General features: G+C 40.6%; 1 protein-coding gene across 1 annotated transcript in view; it reads right to left on the minus strand.

Annotated features, from left to right (window-relative positions):
- dscaml1 (Down syndrome cell adhesion molecule like 1) overlaps window positions 1-24,569 on the minus strand; it is a 100,774-nt gene that overhangs the window by 48,579 nt on the left and 27,626 nt on the right. The window lies entirely within an intron of this gene.

The following is a 24,569-nucleotide window of genomic DNA, read 5'->3' on the forward strand; positions in this document are numbered from 1 at the left end:
AGACACATCATTACTGGAGTGAAAAAATTCTTATGTTCCAAAATGTAGATATTACTAAGCCAGTGCAGTGTTGTTACCGTGAATCCATTACCACTATTAAGAGACAGTGTGTTATTTAATTTGGTTTGATGCCCTTTAGTCCCAACTGCTTCACTTGGAGAAGATGTTCTTTATTCATCTAAACAAGCAGAAGTGTAGAAGTAAATATTCTCGAGTATAGTAAAACAGGAGTGCAAAAGCATGCAAAGGCTAAAACTGCACCTGTGTGAAAGGCCTCCTCGGCTTCCCATTAAGCCCATGATTTTATGAGCGCATGTATCTGTTTCTTGCAAACTATGAACTATATATTTGTGTTACGATGGAGTAAAGCCAAAGGACGTCTGTCTAAAATATGTTTAAATGGGTTATGATTAAGGCTAACATAGGGTTTTCTCACATTGTGCACCCTTCAGTGTATAGAGACTTTTTAACAAGCTAGAAAGCCAATTTATTTATACACAAGTCAGTGCGAATGGTATCTTCAAGAAGAAATATCGAGTCACTATATCAGATTAGAACCATGCATACTTACATTTTGCAATGCTCTCAAATAGTAGCTGAAGTAGCACCATGGACAGCTCTGTTGCTAGAGCCCAAAATTGTCACAATCAAACAGTGTGCTTTCCTTTGATAATCCTAGCTACAGTGAATACTGTCTCTGAGCAATAAAATAATAATGTACAACACTGTCCATTGATATTGCCCAGTTCATCTCCAAACACTCATCTCATGACCACATGATTCTTTAACCACCCATCCACATTAGAAGTACCATTTAAGAATCAACACTTCATCACAACACATGCGTATCTATTTAAATATTACAAGTTCTAATAGGTTTGTTGAAATGTCAGGTATTTTTAACTCCTAAATAATATGGGTTTGGGGAGAAAAAGGCTGAAAATCAATGGTTTCTTTAACCTGTTATCCTACTGGAGGCGTGCTAATCCTTAATTTATCAATCCATCTCAGCTGATGAACACCATAATAAAGAAAGAAAACATGCCCTAAACTACAATAAAAACCAACATGTATTTGCATAACAAAAGTATTAAATTACACCAAGATGCCTGTCTGACAAAATTATATAAATTTAGGTAAAGCGTTTTAACAGGCAAAGACAGCTATGAGAATGAAAAAGAATGAAAGGAGTCAGCCCTGATCCCTCCCTCTTCCTCCCCCTTCTCCTCCTGCTCTCCCACTCTTTCCCCTGGCTAATTTATTTGATAATTACCAAGGGCCCATTATGGTTGATTTCAAGGAGGCACTGGGAAGGTCTACTAAAAGCTATTTCATTTGAGCTGCTCATACTGTATCTAAGCTTCTTCCTTGTACACACGCACACACACACACACACACACGCAAGCACACATACGCACACACACAGAACCCTTATTGACATGACATATTTTTCCTAACAATAACCATAACTTAACCCAACCCAATTGAAATTTATACTCTAAAACCAAGAACCCTCAGCCAGCTCTTAGAAGCTGGGTTAGAAAGTAAATCAATCCATTTTCCTCCAGTTATCCAATTCAAAGTCACAGGGGGCTGGAGTCTGTCCTAGCTGTCACAGGGCAAGAGGCGGAGTACACCCTGGACAGGCTGCCAGTCGATCACAGGACAAACACAGAGAGACAGACAAGCACTCAGAATAGGAAACCAGAATACCCAGACAGAACCCATGCAAGCACAGAGATAGTACTGAACTCTGTACAGAAAAGCTCCAGCTAGCCAGTGGATTTAAACCCAGGACCTCCTTGCTGGCTATGAGGCAACCACTGTTCCACCGTGCTGCCTGGGTGAAAGTAAAGGCCGCTAAAATTGTCCATATTTTCTACTAATGTCCTCACTCCTGCTACCTAAATCTCAAGTAGAGCTAGACATACAAGAAAACACAACCATGAACACAAAATAAAGCATTATTTAGTCCATTCAGACCCAACATGTAACTACCACCCTGACCCCACTTTCACTCACATTTAAAAGCATTATGTGTCGGCTCCAACAGCCATCCTTCAGTATCAGTATCTTTTTAGATTAGTTAGTTATCTCTCACGCAAACATATTTACATAATAACACATAATGGCACATAGTCTTGTTTTAATATTACCTTTATTTAAGAAATTTATGACCGTTGTTTTCTAATATTAGGGCACACATGAAATAAACAGCTCTGTCTTATGTTTTGTGCTAAAAATACTTACTTCTTGTTTTTACACTGAGCTGAGGGCTGTTATACAAGGCAAACATGTTCCCTTTTGTGTCTTGTAGGGAAGTATTTGGGAAGTATTAAAATGTTACTTTTTTCACCCTGACATGTTTGTAGATGCATGTGGTATGTGCACATGTGCATGTATGCAGGATGGTTTTCTGGTGAGCAGAGGGGAAGGATGAAAAAGACTGAATTCTAATAAAATGCTTGCATCCTCCTAAATCCCCTCCTGCCCTCTTCCCTTACCTGCCATATTAACACACCCATTACAAGGGCAGATAAATGAAAATGAACAGCGCTGTGGTGTGATTCCCTTAGTGTCAAATCAATACTGCTCCCCTCCCCTCTGTTCTACTCCCGCCTTCCAACCCGCCCTTTTTCCTTTCATCTTTTTTCTCTGCTGCTATCATTCTCCTATTTTCCTCTCTTCTGTTGGGGCTTAAGAATTGGCATGTGTTTGACAAAGGGAAATCTACACGTACCAACAATAGGCTCTCTCCCTATCTGAGCCCCCCCCCTCTTTCTCCCTTTTGCTCTCTCTAGTATGAAATGAATGATGGTTGCTCCTATTTCCTTTCTATTCACATTCAAAGCAGTCTGTAATAGTTAAGTGCTATGAGAACAAGCCAGACATAGAAAGACCTACAAGGACGGCATATTACTACCACTTTTTTTTTTTTGAGTCAATCATTGACAAAAACTTAAAAAAAAAAGACTGGGGAGAGGTTGTGTCAAAATAGCAGAAGAAGGTTATTAAAGAAGAATTGTGTGAATTTTTGTAGAGTTTGCCTCTTTGACTCTGCATGAGTGTAGGACACACACAGTTACTAGAAGCAGAATAATTGAAGAGGAAGCACAGATACACATTTACTCTATTCTTATCTCTCTACAAGTGTTCTGGTTTTTCAGCCCCAACCCTTGACCTTCGCATCCTCCTCTCTTCCTTTGTTCAGTCTGTTTTCCAGGTTCAATGTGATGCAGTGATCTGAGGATAGGTATTCAGAGGACTAATGCACTCATTAAAAAGGCATGCTTCACCGTCAAATGCCAGCTGCTGCCCTCCCCAACACCACCACCAAGTCTCCTGTTTTCTTTGTCTTTCCCTCTCACAGTATCTGTTTCCTTGGTTTCTCCATACTTCTCTCTTCCTGCTGCTGTCTCTCTGTTTCACTCTCTTTCTATATTTGTTGTTAGAAGGTGACACCCCATACGCCCACACACCCCTCACCCTCTCTGAACAACTCATGCTTGGGACTAAAGAAATAGAAAAAGAGAAAGGAAGATGGAAAAACAAATAAAGGAAATGAAAATATGCATTCATCCAAACCGAAAGAAACAGAGAAGGAGAATCTGTTTTATCATCAGCCCACCCCCACATCTTTATCTCAGACTACCCTCTGCAATGGTTAAAGGCCTCTAACACAGTTAAGAAACCTTAATTGGAATGGCCATAAATATTCAAGCAGCAAGATGGGAGTAGTTACGTATGTCTGGATGAAGAGAAACAATAAAGGAATGCAATGCAAAAGTCAGACTAAGACAAAACCATCGTCATATTCTCAGATTGTCTTTTCCTCTTAAAATGATGGTTCTGTATGTCAGAGCACACATGCAAACACGGCACACACAAACACAAAAAAGACTTCATCTGCATTTATCTTAGATTAAATTCGGTCACTGACACTCATGCAAACACATACGCTAGACTTGTCAACATGTGGTGCTTTGTGTTGCTTTTGTCTTTAATTATTTAATCTCATAGATAATAGATTGAGACAAGCTCACCAGTCATGAGAATGATAACAGGACATATCTAATGCATTATAAACACACATACAGCAGCGCAAAGTAAACTCTACTACAGCGTGACCTTATTTCTGCCGTGGAAAACACAAAAACGACAGTGCATGAAGGGTCTAATTTCACACGCCGGTCGCTTTTGTTTGATTGTCATACATTATGAAAGGGAAGACAAGGCAAACAGGGAAAAGACTGATCATGGATACTCTGAAAGCACCACTTGGACTTTCTGTTTAGATATTGAACTTGATTCCATTGTGTGCTTGTGCAAATTCAACAACAATGTACTGTATATTCATATGTGTATCCGGACACATACGGTGCTGCCTGCAGTGTTCCCTCTGTATACATGAGAAGGGGAGAACAGCGAGTGTGCTGACACACATGCGATAAACTCTCTCACACAAATCAATAAAGCCTTGCCCTTTGTAAAGCCATGTTGTCCTCAGTGGGAGTACTACAGTGCCACAGCGTGTAAGCAAGTGCGCAGTGACACATACTGAATCTCAGGGAGCAGGGGGGTCACCGGGGAGCAAGGCCTGTGTGCGGATGAGTGCACCTTGCATGAGGAACGGGAGAGGGAGGGGAAGGAGGGAAGGAGGCAGGGAGAGAGATGGCCTGCCCTTCTCCTAGGCATGCCTTTCCATGGCCTCCAACCCCCATCGTTTGCCCGTGCCACCGTGATGATGCTCCCTCACCACTGTTGCTGGGCATCTTGGTGACAGAGACCCAAAAGAGGATGTGGAGGAGGAGCCAGAGCAGGAGAATGACATAAAGGATGATAGGAGGCAAAAGAGCTGCAGAGACAGATGTTGCAGATTGGAGTGGAGTAGTGGTGACATGCTAAAAGCGGGTCCCCCAGACGTCGCGAGGAGGCCTGAGGGTCCAGGAGTGCCTGAGGTACGTTCTCGGAGGAAGCGGCACTAGGGGAAGGTGTGGGGTGAGGGCACAGCCACAGCAGAGCAGCAGCGGTTCTTCCTGCCTCCCTCCCTTCATGACTGTCTCTCTGTCTCTTCTGCCTCAATGCCCCCCTACACTCTGTCCCACTTAAGCCCAGTGTCACTGTCTCAGCAAGGGGGAGGGGACATGAAGAGAGAGAGAGAAAGAAACAAACAAAAAAGTAAAGACAAACTGGGGAAAAGAGAAGAGAAATAGATGAAAGAAAGATCACATTAAGGATGAAGATGAGGAGGATGCTCAAAGGGAGTATTGAGAGTCCAGTTAAGATTCCATCACTTGCTGCTTTCATGTATGAAGATGTTCTCTTTCCTTCTCTCCCTCTATCTCTTCCTTGGGAATGCTTTTGTCTCTTTGCCACACAAACATACCTCACTCAGTATATGTAGAGCTACACACGCAAGCAAGTAAAAACATGTATGTGCAGACACACATCTGCACACAGCCTGCACGCGCACTGAAGTCAGCTAGCCAGCTGATCCAGCATTTCCTGGTATGATTTTTAGATATGAGCATGCTTAACAGGAAAACAGTCCAAAGTCGCTGTGAAAAGATGGTTTCTCTGAGGCTTTGTTATGGTTAAATCACATCTGCAAGTACAGAAAGTGGCAAACAGCTATAGAACGGTCTTTACAGAACAACCCATAGGTAAAATAAAGACAATTAAGGTGTAGGATGGGGAACAAATATGGATCTTATTAAAAGAGGACGCCCCAAAAATTATACTTACACTCCTATAACAGAGTCATGATGATCTATATAAAAAAAAGCTCCAAATCCAGGTGCCTGTGCAATTTAAGCAGTAGCAGCTTAATTATAGATTCAGTTCAATTCATTTCAATTGATAATATGACAAAACAATAACAACAGTTATCTTAGGCCACTACAAGATCCAAACTTTACAATTGTATAGACAAAAGCAACTATTTTCCCTCTGTGCACCAGCTGTTTAGAGTGGGAAGGAAATATTTCCTTCAAACAGGAAGAAACCTCTAATCAGAGTTAAGGTTGAGTATTTTCCTAAGGGATAAACACAAACCATTTCAGAAACTAGCAATAAATATAAGGTCTACTAGGTTCAACTGTTTCTAACTCCACACCCCCAAATTTTCCATATTCAAATTTGTACCCTTCAGCACCAACTGACACTGACTCATATGACAGCTCCCTTTAGAGGTACAAGTCTTTGCAAAACACATTTTGATAAATGCAGAAGCTTTCACAAATATCTGTAAACTGACTTTAATGTGCAAAACAAGGGATTAATGTCACAGGTTTCACAGTGGCGCAGTGGTGAGCAGTATTACTGTTCATCTAACTGATTATTCTAAATTAGCCGTAGCTGTGGATGTGAGCGCGAATGGATTCTGTGTTCCCCCACTAATCAGGGCTCGACAAGCAAATGTGGCCTTTCTAAATCTAAAGCAGGAGAAAGATTAGACAGATAGAGCATATTCGGTCACTCTGAATATGCTCTATCTTACACATTAAGACTCAGAAATCAAATCCACCCTGGAGGCCTCTGCAGTCTCAAACAGAACCTAGAAGTGCTAAGGACTTTGAGTTTGGGGATTATTGAATGTAACAGATTTGGCACAATCAATGTGCTGCTGCTCTCATGTCTACACAAGACCAAGAATGTATCTGCTAACCTTGCCATTTACAAACATTTTCCTTAGCTTCTGATTTGCTCAAATGTCAGGGGGATCAACAGGCTTTCTTTACACTGTGAGGTGTAAACTGGGGTAGTCTATGCTATACAGCACTTTACCCTTAAATTCTATCTTAAAAGAATAAAAAGAATCAACAACTCTAAGAACATATTATTGGTCTTGAGCAGGCATGTTTATGAAGCCTGATTAGTACTGGATGTTATTCTGAAAAACAAACAGATACTTCAGTTTGAAAGAAAAATCAGGGAAAGGGCAACATTTATCCTGACTCAAATAATGAGATTATGACGAGCTGAAATTAAGTGATATTGGAAGATAACTGAGTGCTGATTGTTTTAATTGGAAATTTAACTTATTGTTCTTCACAGCAATTGGGTGTTTGCTCCATACTTGGTAAAAAAAGAGAAGCACAAGGGACAAAGACCCATCAACCATACCTCAAGGTACAGCTTGAGGTGGAGTTTGTATTGCATGACTGAATACTTCAACACAGTGTAGTCACGCAAAAGTCCACATGGCTAAAAGAGGCCGTGATCACTTTTGAACATTTTCAACCAAAGACAAGTTCACACACTGAACACCAAACATTTTAAATATGAATTTAAAACAACGAAACAACTGTAAACCTGTAACTAGTGCTACAGTAAAAATCTATTTCTATTTTTATAATTTATTCCTCCATGTTTTAACTTCATATGTTTCTCCACTCTGTCCATTATCGTTCCATCCTCTGTGTCTCAGTCTGGCTGATATAGCCAGTCTTGCAACTCAAACAAATACTGTTAAATCCCATCATCTCTGAAACCAGACCCTCTAATCTCACTTGAGACCAATTTAACAGGTGCTATCACATCATGACATTGGTTTTTTTTTTCCTCAGTCCAGCTCAGGATATAACAACGCAAACACACTCAAAATATTATGCTGACATGGGTTTAGATTACAGCTGCTTGTGTTTGAAATGGTTGCAGTAATGGTTGGGAAAATCTCCTGTAAATGACGGGCCGAGCACATCAGCAGATGAACTCTGATTAAACGTACATATTGACCCAGCCTTACAGAGCAGAGCAAGATTGTGAGAAACACCCCAGAAATCTCCAGATCCCTGTCCGTACACCAACATGTGTGTTTTACAACAGAACCCCTCTCTTCCCCTCAGTCCAGCATCCAATCCCTGCGCAGCCATGTAGCACTCTCCCTAAAGAGTGGGAGGCCTCATGAAGGGCTGGCACTGAGATATGGCAGTTTGGCAAGAGGTGGCATTTGCCAAGGTCATTCAGCATGTGTGTGTGTACCACCATCTCTGCTGCACGACCATATTTAAACATATTATACTGGAGTATAAGAACAGCACAGATGGGCAATTTTTGTAGTCGAGCTTATAATGCAGTATGCAGAGCAGAGGCCATCTTATGAGGCTGAGTGCAATATAAGGAAAGGCAAGGCTTGCTGCTGTTGTTTGTTTTTTAATGGGCCAGCAACTGAAGCTGAACCTCAAATCATCATAATGAGAGAGAATGAGGTCCACATATGCAAGGGGGAGGAAAGGAAGGTAGTTAAGGAAATCAAGTCAAAAGAGAGAGAGAGAGAAAGAAGGGAGACCAGAAGAAACACAGAGGGTGGAGAGGAAAGGAGAAATAAGGGGAGAGGAAAGAGGGTGAGAAATGAGAGCGAGAGAGAGATTCCTCTGCATCTCTGATTTGCTTGGGTGATATTCATCAGAGCGACAGAGCATAGGGAGGAATAGATGGAGTGAGGCAGCAACAAGGGTGAAGGGAAAAGAGAGAAAGAACACAGAAGTATTTTTTGTCTCTATAAGCCATTTGTTTTTATTAAGCCTCCCTGCCTGTCCTTGTAGCTGTTTCATGCACTCTTCACTGGTTTGTATTTGTTTATGTTCAGTTACAGGAGCATGAATATAGTGGTATTACAAGCTTAAGGTAAAATGTTGCAGTCAAAACGTCTAGATTTTTGTATTTGCTGTACAAAGTAAAGAAAAAAGGAGAGGACAGGATGCTAAAAGAGACCGCAATTGGAATTTAGCCTGCCTAAATACTACTACTTTTAAGATGGATTTTATTGCTCATGGAGGAAGTCACATATTCCTCCACAAATGACACATTTCAGTAACGAGGCCTAAAATCTACAGCACATGCCTCCTTGGGCCACTCAGTCACCAAGTATTAAGATAACATTTTTTTTTCTGCTGGCATTTAGAAAAAGGATAATGCCACAATGTTTAACGTAAAATGTGACTTTTGTTGTTTTAAACAGAACCCTCTCACTGCCGTCGAAACAGACTGGTCATTTGGAATAACAAGAGCTTCTGAGTAATATGCAAGATGAATGCGATCATAATAAATGTTGCCCAAAAAGCTTCACGCTGTGAGAAAAAGCAAGACTGAAGAATATTAAGAGCCTGGGCGCAGCACAGTGAAGAGAGGAGAAGAAGCTGGGAGAGAATGAGAGGGATGAGGGGAGGGAAGGAGGGGGGATGGAGGCAGAAGAGAGGGAATGTGACAGAGTGGTGACAGAGAGAGAGAGTGGAGCGCTGTGTGTGTCAGGACTGTGTGTGTCTCTGTGCTTGTGTCCCTAGGCGAAGGCAAACATTAGCTGCATTAAGTGAGCTGACAGGTCCCTCCCCATTACCACTACTGGTGGCCGAGGGAAGGAGAGAGAAATAGAGCAAGAGAGAGAGAGAGAGAAGTGTGTGTGTGTGTGTGTGTGTGTGTGTGTGTGTGTGTGTGTGTGTGTGTGTGTGTGTGTGTGTGTGTGTGTGTGTGTGGCTGTGGTTTTTACCAAATATCTGTACAATTCAAAACACATGATGTCCTTTCTGTGCACATGGAGGATATTATCATGACACATCTGCATATAAACGGTGCCTGTACAAAACAACTTTCATACATTTCTGAAAGCACACCACAATTACACAAAAACTACACCCTGACACTCTGATGTGGAAAAAAATCACTTGCAAAATAAACACATTTTACACAAAGTCTTGACCTCTTGGATGTACACCACACACACACACACACACACACACACACACACACACACACATATGTATTCCCTCGCTACATGCAGAAAAGCAAACTCTATATATCATGCACAGTGACATCCATGCCCTGTCTCTCATAAGAAAGTGTCACTGAGTTTACATATAGTGCACGCGGGCCTCTGTGTGTGCATGCGTACAATGCATCGTTTCTTTTCTGCTTAAATATTGATTGTTGTCTTGTCTGGGGTTCAGGGTTAAAGACCATCTGCTACCTCCACCCTTCAATTATTCAGTCACAGCACCACCAGCCCCCTACTCCAACACGTACACATACACAGACACAAATTAGTCCCTGGGGGCATATTTTCTGTTTCTGTGTGTCATGATAGCCTAATACTGTGTGCTTCTGTGCCCTGAAAAATGGCCGAGTTATCAGTTACTGATATTCGCATTCATTCAGTCTCCTTCATCACATGGCACAACTAGAATAGAACTCACAAAAGCACAAACAAACAATTCATAAGTCCACAGTGACCGTCAGTTTAACTGCTCACGGCTGAAAGGCAGGAAGTCAGCCCCTGCACTTTAAGAAAGCAGTCGTCTGTGGGGGGCTCGGAGTTAACATTACACTGTGGTAAGGCCAATTCCTCTGCCTGAAGAAGAGCGCTGAAGACAAATTATAAGATGAAGTAGAACATTGACTGCAGGATGTACAGAGAACAATGCAAGGATAGTGTGTAAAAGAACAGACGGGAACGATAGAAAAAGTTGTGCAAAGGAGTTAAATAGTCGTAAAGACCAACTGTGAGGCAGAGAAGCAGTGAAAGACAGAGAAGGCAAGAGAGGTTGTTGACCTCTGGCTATGAAGCTTGTCACTATAGTGCAGGCGGGGTGGGTGTGAGAGGTAGAGGGGTGGGGAGTGGGGGCTGTTTGTTAGCAAAGATGTTTTTCCTTAAATACAATGTCTCCACGCTGTGGTCTGTGAACATGCACGTAGGTATGCCTGCGTCTGTGTGTAATCTCCCCGGGCAAATCCCTCTTTAGCCAAAGCAGGGAAGAATAGAGAAGAAAAGGAAAAGCCATCTTTATCCAAATCCAATTGCAGCTGGAAGGAGATAGTAGAGTGAGCGAGGTGGAGGAGGAGAAAGGAAGAGGAGGAGAAGACGCTGTAATTTGTCTGAGGGATTACAAGAAGTGCTGGCAGAACATGACTGCTGACTGTGTGTGTGCGTGTGTGTGTGTGTGCGTGTGTGTACGTGTGTGTACGTGTGTGTGCTGTGACCTAACCCTATGAATTCAGAGTACAGCCCCATCAGAGACAGTATTTTGTAACAAAAACACATTTTTTTTGTAAGAAAAAAAATCCATGTTCTGCTAACTCAGGTAAACATCAAACCCTTTGTTGACTTAGAGGGTGACGACTGGCCCTCTGTTAGTTCAAAGTCATTATCATCTATTTTTGCTTTTATAAGAGATCGGGGTTTCCTTGACTTTACCTCTTTCACATACTGGTAAAAAATTAATTTAAATTTTTAAAGTAAATCTATATTGCCAGTTTATATATATTTTATTTTATATTGTTTTTGTTTTTTCATGTGCAGGAGTAAAATTATTTTTGACTAAACAGTCCAATGAGTGCTGGATTCAATACTGAAATCAGATAAGACCAACCACGCCTTAAACCCACCATGTGACTCATGTCAAAACAAATCAATATAAAATGACCATAAAGCTTTTAAATGTAAGTATTTAGTAAGGTATTTTGATGAAACAGGGATAGGAGAGAAGAAAAAAATGAGGGCAAATATAGTGGAAGAGCCAAAAAATGTTGTGGAGCAGAGGAATGGGCTGTAGGCCAGTGTTTGGGTGCCAAGGTTTGATGTGATATGACTGTACGACACACAAGAACGCAGATATCTGCCTGGAGCAGGGTAAGAGTTAAGGACAGTGGAGTCAAATAAGTGTCAGTGTGAACCAACATCAGTGTCTTTCTCTGTCTCTGTGAGTGACGGTGATACGAGGCAGTCTGCCCTCCCCACACACACACACATACACACACACAGGTGCCCAACGGCTCTGTGCAAGAACAGCTGTTTTGCTGTGACACACAGCATACACTGCACATCACATCTGATACACAGCAGCTCCTTACCCAGAAACTCATAGGCTGCAATGACACACACACACACACACACTGCTGCTTGTTTCACCAAATACTGACACACTTTTTTAGGTGTTTTTTTACTGTCAGGTTACATTTACAGGCTACGTCTATGTACAGTATTATCCTGCAGTTTAGATGAAGTAAAATGGATGTATGTATAGTACATATCCAAAGGCATAGTTACAGCAGCTATGGCTGTTGCTAATAAGGCAACGAGTGCCTTGTGCCATGTTATTGTTACGCCCCCCTTAACACTCCCAGCGCTCTGAGTGACTTTATGGTGATGAGACATGGGCTTCATTGTCTTAATTGTCTTAACCAATGAAAGCCTGCTGTAGACACCACTCTCTTGGGGTTTCCTTGCCTTTAAAGCCCATTTTTTTGCTTAGGGATATCCTATGGTTTGATTTTTGAAACAACACCCAATACCAAATTGTCAGTAACTATCAATTTAAGATCAACAAATCTCAATAATTTTATCTCCTTTAGTTTTTTCAACCCTAATCTTATGGAGATGTTGGTGTTTTAATTGGTTTACTATAACTGGCATAAATTGGGCTCAGTGTAGTAACCTGATACTTACATATCAATAGCAGCTCACTGTACAACCTGATATATATCATGACAAAGCGTGTAACAGACACGCCGATCCACGGTGTCCATTTCACGCTTTGCCTCTCCAAAATGTGAAATGTGCACGCATGCAGAAGTTGCAGTAATCTGCAGTAACAGCAGAGGGAGATTTCTTTTTCAAGACAACATGAAAATATAATCACGATAAAGTGTTTAAACAGAAATTATTAACACATTTCCATGTATATCCATATCAGTCCCCTAGCTTAATCGATTTATTATGGTGAGACAAAGCGTAAAATGCCTACGGTGGATCAGCGTGTCTATTACACGTTTTGCAATGATACCTGGTTGCACTGTAGTTAGTCACCATGACATCTCGATACTCTCCATGCACTAGGAGTATAAGACTTGAAAGCAGCCTAGATTGCAGTGAGCAGTCACAGTCATAGTTGAAATAAGGGAGATTATGCCCTCCCATAAACCAAAAGGTTCTCTATTATTTAAACATATATGGGCTCATGTTTGCACATGGATATAAAGTACACACGTGCATACAAGTCATATCATGCAGATGTGTCTTTGTAGTTTCACAGCACTATCTGGTTTTTTAATCAGGTGATTAATTTATGCTGCGAAATCCTTCACTCCTTTCTTTCCTTTTGATTACCTGCCTTCACTCCTATGGACTAATTCTCTTCTTGTATTGGAACTTAATTAAGTGTAGTCTCTCTTTAGACGTGTGCTCTTACACAGCTTAAAACGAGTACAACAATTAGCACTAACTCCAGTACTGGTTTCAGTATGATAAGAAACAGCTACAACTATCTTCCAATAAAGAAATTCCCTGGAAATATTCAGTCAAATGAAGAGATAAGAAGTTTAATAATAGGATAAATGACAAGGTAACGTGAGGTAGGTCATCAAAAAGGACATCGTTAACATATGATGAGAAGTTGAAGACAGTCGTAGACCGTGTTACTTGAGGCAGGCTGTGAAATCAGCTCGGCCTGGTCCTTCCATAAAGTATAACGTTTCTTGTGTCATGAGTCTAGAAAGTACTCTATAATCTATTGCCAGATCTACATGACAGTTAGAGCTGCATCTTTTGAAGAAAAGATATTAAAAAAAAAAATCTTATGCCACAGATGATTGTGTTGCTGCTTGAGCCCAGTACATAACACACACACATTACAGAAACCATCTAGCTTAAGCAAAACTGAACCTAAAGAGTTGAGTGTGTTTCTGCAGGACAGCAGATCAGTAAATCAGGAGCCCAATAATGTAACTTTTTGGCTTGTAACTTAGGAATATGTTATATCTGTAAAAATCATGTTTTTCTCTGCACACTTAAAAAAAAAAGCCTTATTTTTTTGTGTTTGAGTAGAGCTGCTGAGCTGATTCTTTTAGTCAAAACACAACAGGTTTAAATGAATATTTGCCTTTTCCCCCACTTTTCAATCAATAATAATAATTTTTCATAAATCAAAATCTGTTTTAATCTCCTTTTTTGTGGTTCTCTCCTGTTGCTTTAGTAAACCCATGCTTTTCTCTCACAAAGCCACAGGTAGTCCTTGAAAGACCGGAGGAGGTTCTGAGTGCTTTTCGAAGTTTTCCCTCTCTGCCTCTTGTCTTCTATCGGATGGAAGAATGGAGGTGAGGAAAGAAGTGAGGGAGAGGGTAGAACAGAGGAAAAAGACGGAGAATATAAGCCCCCAAAGCAGCACTTAAAGTAAGTCTGCATTATTGATGTGGAGACAAAGCGAAACATTTATTTATCATCAAGGATGTGCAGAAGCTAAGTCGATCCCCGCAGAGCTGGAACAGAGAGAGAAAGAGAGAGTAAGTGAGGGTCAAAAGACAGAAAGAGGCCATGCTGAAAGAAAGATGTCTAAGGAGGCTTCAGTGTGTTTGTGTGAGGATACAGTAGAAGGTCAAGTCTAAGATGTGTCCTGCGCATTTTATCTAGACTGCTGTGGGATTTCCTCTGGGCTGAAGGATCAAGACCAGGCCAGAGAATTATTTATGAGTCCTAAACATGCTTCCATATCACACTGTTTAACTGCTGCTGTTAACCCCCCCCCACGAAACTTGATGTTGTCGCAAGCCCATTAGTTTACCATCTTTGTTATTTTAAGACTACAGCTGTGTATAAGTGTCTTATTTGGGATTTAATTGACTACTTTTTCAATTATTGATTCCTCTATTGTAAAGGATTCAAAGAGAAGTGCCCATAAAATGTGCATTACATGCCCCCATGTTACCAGCACAAGTGCACACATACAGTATTAGAGATGTTGACTTTCTCCAAAAACAGAAGGGATTGCAGATTTCCTGCACAGTAGGTAAATGAGAAGCAGATGATGAATGAACAAAGCTTGCGTTGCGTGCAGTAGTTAAGACAACTCAAGCATTAACACTAGTTACCATAGTGATTAAGCTTTGTATTAGCAACTCAAATTGTCACCTGTCGCAACAACGGGGAACCCTTCACTGCATGTCAGATTAGCCATAATGTTTGGCTTAAATAACACACATTGTTCGGCTGTGACTGATGGATTTGCAGGGAACCGACGTGTGAAAGTGGCTGAGCACTGCATGAATAGTGCGATTTCATCGGCATGGCTGTACATTGTGTGCATTTGTGTACGTGTGTTTGCGTGTAGGGGAGGCCGTTAGGGGATAAGCACTCAATAACAGCTGACACTGAGCTGCCCTCTGCTCTCGCTCACACAAAGGACTATGATTATATTACTGTTTGACTGCCTATCCCTCTCTCCCTCCACCCCCCCTTCAGACCCTATACTGCCAAGCTCTCTGTGCACTCAACGGCTAGGATAATTACCACTATTGTGTCTCTCGCGCTCTCTCACACACACACACACACACACACACTCCCATGCAAAGTGTGCCACGTGCTTGCCAGCTACCCCATCTGTCCTCTACTCTCTCCCCCTTTTTTTCTTTCTGCTCCCTCCCTCACTTTTTATCTGTTTATGTTTCTGCACCCTGAGACATTTGTCGTCCGGCAGAAAAGGGGAAATCCATTATTGGAAGGGAGGGGTTGGAATAAAGACATGTAATTTTTACTACTTACTTTTCTCTCAGCACTATACAGTGGACAGCAGGTTCTTTTCGAGTGGCTAAACACCGATTCAGTTGTGTAAAATGTGGAATAGAATAATGCATCATAGCGGGACAGACTTATTACTAAATATCAATATTCTTCCCAATACCTGATTGTCTCCTCTCTTTATCTCTTTCGAATTCTTCAGCCTTCTGATTTAGCAAAGAAAAAGAAAAGTGAACCGCAGAGAGTGAGAGGGTAGCGAGGGAAGAATAGCGTGTGTGACAATACTGTCCCCTTTATTCCTTTCCTTCCTCCTTATTTCCACAACGAGTTAAACTTTAATGTGTTTTCCCGCTCAAGTACTCAGGGAAACTCCTCAGAAATGGCTTTAGTTGCAGAAACACCAGAGTGGTTGTAGTGTGGCTTCTGTGTGTGTGTGGTGGTATTGTGAGAGAAGTAGATTTAAGTGGTAAGTGGCTGTGTATGTATGTGTGTGGCGGTAGATGAGTGGGGTGAGGTCACAATATGATGCTGGAGTCGTGTTTACACGAGCAAGCGAAGCTGCAGACAAATGTAGCCATTAATACCAAAATCCTTTTCCACCATTTCTCCATCTGCCTTTTCTTCATCCCTCCATCCAGTCTCCTCTGCCTGCAGGAACAAATGCATACCTAGAAAAATACTTTCTCTCTCTCTTTGTGTTAAAGGTTGAGGTGACCACCTTGAGAGTGTATAATTGCTTAATAGCCTGAAAGCTCCCATGTCTACTCCAGAGGCCTTTGCTCAGTGAAGATCGATCAAATACTCTGGCTGCCAGTGACAACTTCGAAGATACATGTACACACACACACACACACACACACATGAAACATAGGGGCTAACAATGAGTGCGGCTCAAGAAATGGACAGAGACAGTTAAAGGAAAAGAGAAACAGAGAGTGAGAGGAAAGAGGAGTACCTCCCTTAGTGGCTGCCATGTGGCTTTAGCCATCTGTTGGCAGAGTCTAAATTAATTAGCTCCACTCATTACTAGTTTGCAAGAGGCCTGCAGTCTAAACCAGACACCAGCTCTCCAACTTCCCTTTTTTCACAGTATCTTCTTCTTCACCCTCTCTTGTGACTAAAAAGCTTCCTAGCATAGATTAGACCTTGTGCTGAAATGTTTAACATTATAATGCACATATTAAATTGAACTTGTCATCAACAGACTCACTGTCACTGTTTTATTTTTACCTTAATCACAGGGATTGGCCAGGCTTGTCTATCTTAAAGTGAAATCAGAAAGAAAAACATTCTAGGTTAATGCTGCTGATGGAAGAAACTTTTGATCTCATGAGTTTCACTTTCTGGTTAAATAAAGGCAAAACGTTCAAATGTGAGAAACAGTGATATGATATACAAAGTCAAAGGAAAACATTTAGGTGGGTGTGAATTTGATCATATTTCATGGTGAGGCATTATGAGTCTTTTTCACAAATGTGCAGATCAGACGAAATGAAGGAGGAGGATATCAGAGAAGAACTGTAGTTCCTGGTGAGCTGTGAGATCAGTCACAGGCTAAACCAAACACAAAAACACAGCCACAGTTGCACATTCATTGTTGTTGGATTACAGGTAACGTCTGTACAGTTGGAATTCTTCCTATTTGGGTAAATGAACAAAAATCACTGACATACGCACTAATATAAATACTATTTTACCCCTAAATTTCATCTCTATTCACTGAAAAATTAACAACTCTTGCCCATCATGTTCCTTGTACCTCCTACACTTCTCTGCATGTTTAGGAGACTCAAAAATGAAAGCTCAACACATTGAAGTTCTCTCTTGAGAGAGAACTGTCTTTGCAAAATATGAACTTTTCTTTAAGCATCAGATTTTTTTGGTCAGGTTTCCTGTAAGTTTTACCTCTGAAAAAATCAACTATCCCACTATAACTGCAATAATTATTCTCAAATAAAAGACTGGGTATTGCCCAAATTGGGTAAGTTAAAGAAACAACTGTGTGCTGCATGTGAAAATGAATCCAAAACCCTCAGAAATCTCTTGGACCTGGAATCCAGGTCTGTAGTTGGAGACCTTTAAAGCCCACAGTGTAGTGATCAGCTGTGATACTAAATTCAAATGTGTAAAACAAATCTTCTATTCATACTGAAACAAAACCACAACCACAAAATCTCAGCGATGCTCCATCTAGACACACCTTCTCTCACCCTTCGCCCTCCCCTCCCTCCTTTTCTCGCCCTGCCCTCTTATCCCACTTTTCCCTCTCATCCTTGGGGAGTGCTCTGTGCCACCGCAGAGACGACAGATGGGGCTCAACATCATCCAGAGAGTGAAAGAGATGGAGGGACAGAACAGGGGAAGGTTGCATTCATTATTTACATCACTTGGTATTGGAATATTAATGCTAAAAGCAATCGGGTAACCCTTCGTTAAATTAACTGAAGATGTAGGGAAAGAGAGGAGAGGGTGAGATGGAAGGATGGGGAGTGAGCGAGGCAGAGACAGTGGGAGAGTAGAAAGAAGCACACTCTGTTAAATGGGCCTTAAAATTAGTGAAGCAAAAACACCTCCATTAAGAAAGCCTGCATCTCTCTTTTCCCTCTCTTCTTCCACTCTAACTCTCCCCTTTTCTGCTCACTCCCTTATTTTAAACACCTCTTTGTCTTTCATAAAAATCACTGCTTTACCCACAAGCGCCTGCTCCGAACCTCTTTGAGAAATATGCATTTCTGTGCTGTCCCTCTTAAGTGCCTGTTCAAAATTTAAACATGCTTATGGTGGCAGAAAGTGTCTTTGGTCCCCATGTGCAGCATATCTCTGGAGAGTACTCCTCTGCCTTTTATTCTCTCTATCAATCTCTCCTTGGCAACTTCTTTTTTTCCCTTTATCCTGCATCTTTCTTTCATCACTTATTCTTAGCTCTCTTCTTCCTATCTCTCAATTTCTCCTTGAGTCTGTATCTCTATTTCATCTTCTTTCTCTCCCCAAAGTCCAAAATTATTGTCCCACATACACTTTGAGTGTGCACACGCGGAAGAAAAAGCAGACGAAAGCGTAAGTACACAGATGCACAACCATGCATATTCATACTTAAATGTACAAATTCAAGCCCACAGATAGGACACACACAGCACACAGACACACACACACTCTAAGCGTGGCAGAATGCTTCTGTCCTGCACAGCAACACATTGCGTATATGCAGAGCCACTCTCCCTATTAGTGGAACACTGCTACATGCTGTTGACTTCTGGAGAGGAAAACATACAGTCATATTCAGAGGTTATCAACTGATGTTACAATTACCCACCCACCTCCTACACTGAGCATGTGCAACATGCACGTAATAGGTAGATGGCTTCCATACAGTAGGTCAAACTAAAATAATGGCTAACACTGAAAAATTGGGTCATTTTCTGTTGATGGACAAAGAAATTTTAGATTTTTTTAGATGCAAATGATGCCCAGTTGACATCCAATTTTTTAATATAAATTAATAATATAACTTTTTTAATCAGTTATAACTACACTAATCTAGCTAATCTAACTATTTTCAGCAGCACAACTGACTATTTCTATTCATCCATATCTTGATCCATTCAAGCATCAATACCCTCTTAATTATGGTTTACATGAAGATGTACTAAAAAGTATTTCATTTATTTATGTCCTAAGAAAACAGCAGCACAGCGGTAATGGGGCAAGGCACTTATTGACTGCAGGACTCAATTAACCTTATGTTTAGCAACGTTTTTATCTGGCTTAGGAAAACACAATAAAGATTTTATTTTGCAGATAGGGTGTTATCTCCAACGACACTTCAATAGGAGTCACTTAACCTGATACAAATGCGTATTTTTAACCAGCTTTTACATTTTAATTTTATTCATTTGAGAGAAAATGTTTAAACTGTTACTGAAGATTTAACTTTCTTCATTGGTGACTTGAAAAGAAACAGAAGAAAATGCGATGCAGCAATGTACTTCTCTGTATGAAGCAGAATTCTTTCAAATCTTTTGTGGTGGGTAAAATATGCTTGTTCTGGTTCAGTCTGAATTGCAGAAAAATTGGGGCTCTGACATTGGTTTTGAACCACTATTAATTAGTTATGTCAGTGTGTCCAGGCTACTCTTCCACAATGCTCTTTCACAGTTTATGCATTGATGTTATTGTGAATTAAATATTATTATAATTAGAGAACTGCTTAATAATATTCCGATATTGTGAACTAAAGATAGGCTTAATTAAATGCCTTTAGATAGCTACAGCTTGAGGTTACATGAAAGTTTATGCTGTTTCCATAGCAACAGAAACTAACCTGAATCCGGGATGCCAGGCATCAGAGCAGCAGTTACTTGGCTAATCTGCACCTAACTACTTGTGCAAACACACTGTGTATGCACATGGTGGTTTTAAAAATGTGTGTTTTAAAAATAACAGCAATCACATTTTTGCATGTTATACATTATCCTGCACTTAAAAAACTGAACAGAATTTATTGCATGCCCAGTAAAGTGATGTCAAGTTCCACTTATACCCACACCCTCTAGGGCAGGGCTCTAGAGTGCGACCAATTTGGTCGCAAATGCGACCAAATTTTTCAGTGGTGTGACTAAAAAAAAATATTTGGTCGCACCTGTGCGACCAACTGTTCGGGTAACAAAAAAAAAAATCTCTGCAACTCTCTGTGTGGTCAACAACAGACACACATTATGCCCCTATCGTGGACTAAACCAATCAGATAATCAGGGGCGGGACCTCTCTGATTGGCTGTGGTCCAGTTGAAAGTGCAGGTGGATAGAGAGAGGTGAGTAGCTTGAATAAAGCGATATCAATTCATTAAGGGATTCCACACAAAGACGTAAACACAGAGCGGACCCGACGCATCAGAATCAACTTTGTCTTTCTCGGCTTTCTCACCCGACGGCCGTACACGGACACGCTGTCGGAGCTTAGCGATTCTGATGCGTCGGTCCGCTCTGTGTTTACGTCTTTTTTGCGCTGATTCTGAGCTGCAGGTTTTGTTTCTCTCCAACCAAAATTCGCCGAGCCAGCAGCAAAAGAAGCAGCAAACTACGCTTCACATTTGATCAATGTCGTCATGAATTCCCTCTGACTTTTGCTGTTTTGCTTCCACCACGATAAAAATCACACTTCCTGCACAGCTCTCTCTCTCTGTGTACTTCAGGAACAGTTTCCCGTCTCAAATCTCTGTTTTCTGCATTATTCATTCGCTTATTACCCACCAGTCTACCGTTGTTTATAGCGCTGTCTTTTTCTTTTTTCACTTAAATGACCTCGGACAAGAAAGCCTAATTTCTGCTGTTCAATACTGAAGAAATATAAACTTCTTAAAATTATGCAAAATTGCAGAATATTGCAGAATATTTTTAAGGTTCTCTGCTATAAAAAGCCAGACCAGGAAAATCTCCTTCATGTTTTTCTGTGTTTTATTCTCAGTTACTTTCACTGTGATGTTCACAATTCTGATGAAGTCTCATGTGTATCAGTACTGATAAATGATCAGAATTATAATATTTCTGACTGTCTGAGGCTAAATTGAATCAAATCAGGACTTTGAGAACCGGAATCGAATGGATTATAGAAATGAGTGATGATACCCAGCCCAGTGAGCAGCCTAGGCCTGAGAGAAGTGGATGTAGCTGTGGGTAATAAGAAAAGATGAAAAGAACTATTGATAACTTTTTTGTTAAGTTAAGGCCTGAACCGTCTGAAATTCATAGCCAGTGCTCTGACATGGTGCCATCAATCTTTGAATGCTGAAAAAGCACAGTGTATCCAGAAAACACATTATATGCTGCAATAAATGCACTGCCCAAGTGTCCCCTCTCCCCACTGCCTTTCAGCAACAGACAGCAGCAAACAGGTCGTCAGAAGAGGCCAAGATGATGATTAAGTTAAACATTTTCTACAATATTGACAAAGCACTTTAAGCACAAGTTTGTTAGTTAATAATTTAGAAATTAATATTGTCTGTATGGACTGCAATTCCCCCCCAAAGAAAGTGCACATGTAAAACTGCGGTGTTAAGCGATGCGGTTGAAAAATTTGAGTGCGCCTAACTTTTGTGCCGGTGCGCCCATGTCAAAAAGTTAGTCTAGAGCCCTGCTCTAGGGTGATACCAAATGAATTGGGGGATTGGTTTATCAGATCAGTGTATCAGGCGGATAGAACTGAATATACTGTTTTCAACATACATTCCATAGTGCCACATGACTACAGTCTATATAAGCTGCCACAGCATGAAGATACGTTAATGTTAATAACTGTGTAATAAACATGAAACTCTTTTTTTTGTTTGTTTTCTCATCTGTCCTATAGCTGATTACTCTATCATTCCCACCTATGTTAGTCTAAAATTGCAAAAAAAAAAAAAAAAAAGATGGGTAATGAGAAAGAATTGTAGGTATAAGGGACCAATAGACATCTTTTTTCCAGTCAACAGAAATAAACAAGGCGTTCACTTGTCAGCCTGCAGGAAAAGGGAACACTGTTTATGCAGAGGAAAAGAGACATGCTTACACAGACGCACACACACAAAGCAAATCGGGGGATGCTGGGGATGGATGCCATTGGCAAGTGAGAGTGCTTAAGTCAAAATCTCTCTCTACAGTGTTGACATTGCAAGAACCGCCTGATATGTAGCCTTGGCAGGTTTAAGTCACAACAGTGTCATTAACTTCCTGGTTTTCCAAAATTGCACATATACTCTTAAAAGGCCAAAAAGTTAAGACCACTGCCCAGAAAGACTAAAAAAATCAAACTTCTAAAGTTTTTCACTTGGACACCTAACACAGTTTTAAAGCAGCTGTGTTTTTCTTAGGATACATGTTTTGGAGGAATGTGAACGCAAAAACAAGTTTGTCGCCCACAGGTTGTTTTCCTTCCTTTCTTTCTTTTTACCAGCTTTTAATGTTGTATTTGTACGCAAGCAATTGTAGCTACAATAGAAAACAATATGTTTTATTTTGTAGAGAGGCTGCATCTGACACATCATTCATTTTCAACTTGGCTGCAGAGATGTAGTCAACAAGGATGAATGAGCTGTAGTGTGAGCACTCAACTGTCAATCTGTGCTCATACACAAGAGCTTTGTCCACAAGTGTGGGTGGGGGAGTGTGTGTGTGTGTGTGTGTGTGTGTGGGTGTGTGTGTGTGTGTGTAAAGCTGACTCCAGAGAGAATGTACCAAGGCTAAAATGACTTTCAACTGAAATGTATATGAGATTCAAATTACATTCTCTTTTTCCACTATACTCTCCCTTCCCACACTCCTCTCACCCTTTCTTTGTCTTCTGGGAGCCTTAGTCAGCTAAGCTTAGATGTAAAAAGATTGCCTTCTTTCTCTTGCTCTCTCACACACCAAAACACACATTCTTTGTCAGAGGGCAGCTGGATGTAGGAATAGTACTGAAAGACAAAATATAGTCAGGTTATAAGAAAGCTTCCTTTAAAAAATGACCTGCAGTATGGCAGCGTGTTTCTCCGTGCTGCATTCAGTGACAACTGGTAAGTGAAAGTTTCCAGTGTCTAGGAAAATTCAAAGAAAAAAAGTTCAATGTAATGCTCTTTCTAAGTCTTGATGTTATTCCACATAATGGAACCTTGGACAACAAAGCTTCTCTACGTATGAGTTTGGCTGAATGATAATTAATTTAGTCCTTTAGCTCACTTGAAACTGTGGCTGTATTGTCATAATTGATTCAAGCTCTCACTATTAGCTTAACATTGTTAACTTTACTTCATGCGCAACAAAGCAAACCTGGAGGCGGCAAGGTTTTTCTCCTGGCTTTGTGCATTGAACACCTGGAGGCTGAAAAGGACACAATTTTGAGTTGTGATTTCCCACCTACAAAATGTGTCACTGCATTGAAAAACAGATGAGAACGTTCTTTTGACTTGGCATAAAGTCTAAGCCAAGTCAAAAGCTGTTTCAGTGACTGCTCAGACAGTCGCTGTCCAAGAGAAAAACATTGCTCACAAAACACCACCCAATTGCAAAATTTGCCAAAAAATAAAACATGAGAAGAGGCTACATTCATTTTGGCACCACAATTGTTGGCTAGATGAAGCATGAAACATGAAATATGATAGTGTCCACAACTTCAGCATAGCGTAGGCTGAAATACAAGGGCATGGTGTCGGCCATGAGCTGCTAATACACCTGGGCTGCTACTATAGATGGTGCTGCGAATGCAAGTTTGTAAACCAAAGCACTAAAACAGAAACTTAAGGCTTAGCCTAAACTTTGTCTCTGTTCTGTCACTTTAACGCAATAAAACTCAGGAGTTTTGTTTGAAAAATCAGATACACCCATTACAGTAAAGACAAATTAAGCAGAATAACTTCTAAGAAACGCATAAACATTTCCAAATATCTGCACAATACTGGGTTCTGTTTTGGGGACTTAGTTTTAATTTTTTAAAACTTAATTTTTGTTTTAATGACTTTATGTTACGGATAAATCCTTATATTTGAATAAGGTGCCTTTTTAACTTTTTTAAAAGTGGATTTTTAAAACAAAATGTTTACTTTTGTTTGTTGACCACACCAAAAATCGGATTATTAATAGCAGTATCCTTTATTTAGTTTGGGTGCTTATAAACGAAAAAGCAAAAAGTTGGAGGATTCCTCCAAAGACATTTGAAACTCATATTTCTGTTTTCAAACAATGTCCCCAGTGAGTGAGAGGAACAAAAACCCAGATTGCCCTGGGCATCGTAAAACAATGGCTATGCACATGAACAAAACAGACAAAAAACAAAATGGAAAAAAGAAAAAAAAACAGGCTGCACTTTCAAAATACCAACAGCTAAGGTACAGAAAGTGAGTGCAGAGAAAATAGGTAGGTGAGGGAAGAATAGGAAGAGGGCAGACACACTGAAAATAGCAGAATGTGAAGAAAAATAATGATGCAAAACAAGAGGCGATCAAGTGGGCCTGATAAGCGCTTGAGAGGAATAAATGTCAAGTCAAGCAGTAAGAGAACCCTAGGAGGCAGAGGTAAAACAGAAAGTGAGCAAGAGAGAGTGCATTTATGACACA

The sequence above is a fragment of the Perissodus microlepis genome, chromosome 14, assembly GCF_051167445.1.
Source record: "Perissodus microlepis isolate ML-2025 ecotype Zambia chromosome 14, ASM5116744v1, whole genome shotgun sequence".
In the NCBI taxonomy this organism is placed as follows: domain Eukaryota; kingdom Metazoa; phylum Chordata; class Actinopteri; order Cichliformes; family Cichlidae; genus Perissodus; species Perissodus microlepis.